Raw genomic sequence first — 6,000 nt, 5'->3', positions numbered from 1 at the left:
ATTTTGCACCAGTCTTGTTATTCTATTTTTGGAATGAATAATGTCAGTTAACTGATTTTGAACAACGTTGAATATCAAATCGGTTTGGGTAAACACTTTCTTAAAAATATTTAAAAGTATGTTAAAAGAATAATCATTTAATAAAGTTTTCAAACCGATTGCTTCACAGATCGAGATATCATCACTTTGAAAATCGTCGCATTCAATAATAAAATCAAAAACTTCCAAAAGCTCCAAAAATTTAACTTTTAATACACAGAAGAAATAATTATATGCAGAAGAAACACAAATTAAAAAACGTTATCCACTTATTGTACGCAAGAGAGATACCTCTAGGAAAAATCAAAACGACCGAAAATATATACCAAAATAACACAATAAAAGTAAAAGTAGAAGAAGAACCAACCGACCCTAATAAAGCTGATAATGGAATAAGACAGGGATATTTCCTGAGTCCTCTATTGTTCAACCTGATTATGGATGAAATAATAAAAAAGTAAGAACTAAAAAAGATACCAAATGGAAGAAAAATAAATTAAAATAATCTGCTGTGCAAACGACGCAATACTACTCTTTCAAAATGAAGATGATTTACAACGTATGCTGCACCAATTTCATATAACCGCCAGAAAATTTAACATGTTAATTTCCCCAAAAGAGACAAAATTCATGGTTACTACAGCAAATTTACTAAGATGTTAATTGGAGCTGAAAGGTCAGATAATAGAACAATTGATAGAGTTTAAATATCTAGCCATCACATTATCTAGCTACGGAAAGCTCGAAACTAAAGAGGAAGATCCAGTGAATAGAGCAAACAGAGCCGCAGGCTGCCTAAATGAAACAATATGAAGCAATAAAACTATCGGGAAAGAAACGAAAGGAAGAATTTACAAAACAATCATCAGACCAATGACATACGCGGCAGAAACAAGACCTGACACAGAGAGAACAAAAAGAATATTAGAAACATCAGAGATGAAAACACTTAGAAAAATTGATGGTAAGACACTATGGGACAGAGCTAGAAGTACAGATATACGACGTAGATGCAAGGTGGAGAACATCAAGAACTGGTTAAGAAATAGAAGAGTAGAATGGAACGATCATATAAGCCGAATGACAACAAATAGAGTAGTAAAGACGGCAAGAGACGGTTAACCCGTAGGAAGACGATCAGTAGGAAGATCACGAAAACGATGGAACGGCAACTTACTGGAGGCACATTGAAAAATGACAGTCATGTCTATATAAAAAGAAGAAGAAGAAGAAGAAGAAGACACAGGATAAACATTAAAATTGCTGCAAGAAAGATAAAATAAATCAGTCATATTAATGTAGAATAGCAGAGGACAGAGTGTTTAGAGAAAATAATGAATCAGTCATATTAATGTAGAATAGTAGAGGACAGAGTATTTCTCATATCTTTGGACAAGTGCCCAATTAAAAAAAGAACACAGGTCGTCCAAAAAAGATAGAACTCTAAAAAGAAAATAGAATAGATTTAAAAAAATAAAAGCATAAACATGTCTTTTCCTACTTTTTTAATATTGAAAATACGTAAATAGAACATTGAATTAAAATGTAATCTTTGATAATCTGTGATAAACCCATCACCTGAACAGTGGCGCCGATATATGTAGTTGAAATTGTTTACACTTATATTAACTGTTTATTTTGTTATTATCTAGATATGAGTTGCGACCGATATCACAAACTTATTTAATTTTCATAAAGAGGCTCTTTAATACCTAAAATTATTACTATACAAATCTGATTCGAAATATCGTCAAAAAGTAATACACGGCATGTAAAATTTAAATTTTTAATAAAAAGTAAAAGATTAGGCATTACTTATGGGATTCAAAGAACGAGCGTTAAGGAAGATTGAAGTACTAATAAGATCACCGCAATCGGGCATACCCCGGGTAATGATGAATTAATTAATCGGCTAATTCTTCAGTCACCCCTTTAATATGATTTTGTCAAATTGGTCCTTTTTAGGACCAAATATTCTAATAACATATGTCTATAACTGTTAAGGGTATATCTAGAGATCAAGAAACTTTACTTTACTTAAACTTATCAGACGTATGAGCTAAACACGAATGTAACTTACTTCTAGTGCAGGAAACACATATAGGGCCTAACCTAGGGTATTTGGTATATAGCTGATCGCTGAAAACCACATCATAGATATAGACATACTATTTCTGTCGGAAAAGAAGCAAAGAATAACTTAAAGTAAGAAAGGACAAAACCAGTCAGCCGAGAGAACCTTTTAACGATGTTGAGCTTGGATCCACCATCTACATATTTAATGAAAAATAATACAACCACCGACATTGAGGATTCGAGCACAAAGCTTATTACGAAACTTGGACCAAAACCACTCTACAATGGCTTATCCGGATGATGAACAACTGTATTTAAATTATGGAGATACCCAAAATTTAGAGACAAGCCAAAGTTGTTACCTTGCTTAAACCTGGCAAAAAAAATACCGGGTACGAAAAATATCCGGTATCAGGGGTGGTATTTTTCAATCTAAATGCCGCTTACGACACCTTAAATTACAGAATATTTCTCCAAAAACTATATGATATCCCCTTAGATAACAAGCTCACTTACATTGTCTGCGTATGCCAACATAAGAGAATATTTTTGTATCACTCACTGGTAAGAATAGCAGATGAAGAACGGTCTCGCTTGGGGTAGCATAAAGGCACCTACACTGTATAACATTTACACAAACAAACAATCCATACCGGTAGATACTAGGACTTCTATTATATAGACGAGACACCTAGTATTGCACAATAAAAATAAACTATGAATCAATTTTCAGCCAAAACCCCTGAAAAACTGGTGGGTGTTCCTTTAATTTCCTCAACATAGACGTTTTCACAAAACTGAACATCCAATCTTGTCATAAAATCATTAAACTGTAGACTTCCTATAAATTCCTTGAAAATAGTTTGTATCACACCGGGTCAGTCACAGATTATTGTTTAAAACTAAAAGGTAAATTGAGGACCAGAAATAATATTCTTCGCAAGCTTGTCAGCTAAAAATGAGGCGCACGTCCTTCCGCCCTTAAAACATAGACGCTTGTACTATATGCTTCTGCTGCCGAATATACCTTGTTAGACAAATTAACCATTCTTTTTTTTTGTGCACACTACTACCCATTTTAACACAAAAATATCTATTGTAGCACTTAACCATATTTATTTTGATAATAGCCTTTTATCGAGATATTGTCATTAAGTGCCACCAATCACGCACTTCGATGTTCATCGCCCTTCCTTCTGGAACACATAATTAAATTTAATTGGTTGAGAAATGAAAAAGTTTCATATAAAAGTTAATTTATCTTTAATATGGGACATTTTCGGATCTCAAGTCAGTTGTGATAGTCTGTGTCAACACATGGTTTTACCCGTGTAGGGTAGCTCCCTAGAGCACTTTGCTCGAAGGGCTCTGTTTCTTTCTAAGACTCTGAAGCTGAGTTTTTTTCTTCTTAGAAAGAATGTGTTTTATTTCCACCACCTAATAAAACCACAATGGCATTGTCTCTTCAAGATAATGCCACAATAAGAGCGTACCGGCCAACTACGCAATATTACACCATATTGCGCAATAGTTGGACAGATTAATAAACATGGAAACTTGCACCAAGTTGCAATCAGTTTTTCATACGTTTATTAATTACACCGGAGACGACATGGCGCCCAACCTTCAACGAACTCTACCACGACTCCGAGATGTTAGAGTTCTCATGCTACGCGATCGAAAATCGCAAACAGTTCCAACACGATGCCTGCATCAAAACCACTCAAGAAAACAGCGGGGAGAAGCATCGGATGTTAGTACACCAAACTAACATGCCGATATCCACCTTCTGCAGCCCTGAAACTGTCGATGTGCCATATCTCCGACGAGCCAGCCTACTTGACGCTAAGTACCTGATGCAATGGATGTCTCCGCAGTAGTCAGTCACTGCCTGCCCTATCATTATGTGGTCCAGAGCACCACGGAGGCCCAGGCAAACTCGCCTACGACACACCGGCGACATGCAGATGGGAAACGTACAGCTAGAGAGGACGAAGCCGCCGTAGAAGAGCACGTCGTCGAGGATGGACCTGCAGATGCTGTCCACAACACCGATCACCGCCTGTGAGTGTTTTTGTGCAGTGTAAGTGCGCGCTACGCGAGTGTACGCGAGTGTAGTGTGTGTTAGAGGACTTGTAAGTAATTTGACAATATAGACATATTCATTTTGATATATTTCATGTTATATTTGATATATTTTATGCATTTTTTTTCTTTCCTATATGTGATTTGTAAAAAAAATTGTTTTCTTAAGTTTTTTAATAAAATCATCTTTTTTTATCAGCCTCAGAGTCTCCAAAGCAGGGGGGATGTCATCAAGTGCCACCAATCACGCACTTCGATGTTCATCGCCCTTTCTTCTGGAACACATAATTAAATTTAATTGGTTGAGAAATGAAAAAGTTTCATATAAAAGTTCATTTATCTTTAAATATGGGACATCTTCGGATCTCAAGTCAGTTGTGATAGTCTGTGTCAACACATGGTTTTACCCGTGTAGGGTAGCTCCCTAGAGCACTTTGCTCGAAGGGCTCTGTTTCTTTCTAAGACTCTGAAGCTGAGTTTTTTTCTTCTTAGAAAGAATGTGTTTTATTTCCACCACCTAATAAAACCACAATGGCATTGTCTCTTCAAGATAATGCCACAATAAGAGCGTACCGGCCAACTACGCAATATTACACCATATTGCGCAATAGTTGGACAGATTAATAAACATGGAAACTTGCACCAAGTTGCAATCAGTTTTTCATACGTTTATTAATTACACCGGAGACGACAATATCATATGTAGTACACAAATAAGACCAGAACTAAAATATTAAAAAAGCTTTATACAATATATCGCAGAAGATTGGATAAAATAAAAGTAGTTTTTATTAATCAGATGCTTACATAAAATGTACAAAGACATACTCACGTAAACAAAATATATTACGAAATTTCTGTAATTAAAAAAAAAACATCAAGTTCGGCATTGAACTAATAAAATTATATTAAATAAAAAAACAACATCTTTAAAAATACAGAAAAAATAAAATTTTCTATGCAAGCGAACATTCCATTCAATAATAAGCTCAAAATCCTTTTGTATCTACATACCTGTTTTTTAAAGAACCAGTTACATTTTAGTACTTAGTTATACCAGGTAATATGATATCCTCTGTTACACAGTGTAATGCGTATGACATTCCACTGTCTACAAACAGTAGATAAAAATAAGGAGCCCATGTAAACCGTTCAGGGTATATGTTGAAAATATACGGTATAATCGCACAGTTGCCAAACTCTCAGAGCTTACTTAAACCGATAAACGTATGGTTCAAATATACAATGAAGAAGATCTGAACGACCCCTATAATATATACACGTGAACTAAGCGATATACATTTATGATACAGAGGTATTTACGGGCTCCAAAAAATTTTTATAAATTATTAAACTCTACATGTTGATGAATCGACTGAACCAATATTACGGAATTGTCAAGTGAGCTCCGTATATCGGTATCCACTTGACCACGGAGCTCAATTGAACCTGAATTTTAACATGGGCGGAGTTCACTTAATGCCGTAGATATATATATATATATTTATATATATATATATATATATATATATATATATATATATATATATATATATATATATATATATATATATATATTGCATGGCGGAGTTCACTTAATGCCGTAGATATATATATATATATATATATATATATATATATATATATATATATATATATATATATATATATATATATATATATATATATATATATATATATATATATATATATATATATATATATATCTACGGCATTAAGTGAACTCCGCCCATGTTAAAATTCAGGTTCAATTGAGCTCCGTGGTCAAGTGGATACCGA

This window comes from Diabrotica undecimpunctata, chromosome 5, assembly GCF_040954645.1.
Source record: "Diabrotica undecimpunctata isolate CICGRU chromosome 5, icDiaUnde3, whole genome shotgun sequence".
NCBI lineage: Eukaryota > Metazoa > Arthropoda > Insecta > Coleoptera > Chrysomelidae > Diabrotica > Diabrotica undecimpunctata.
This window is presented reverse-complemented; position numbering follows the sequence as displayed.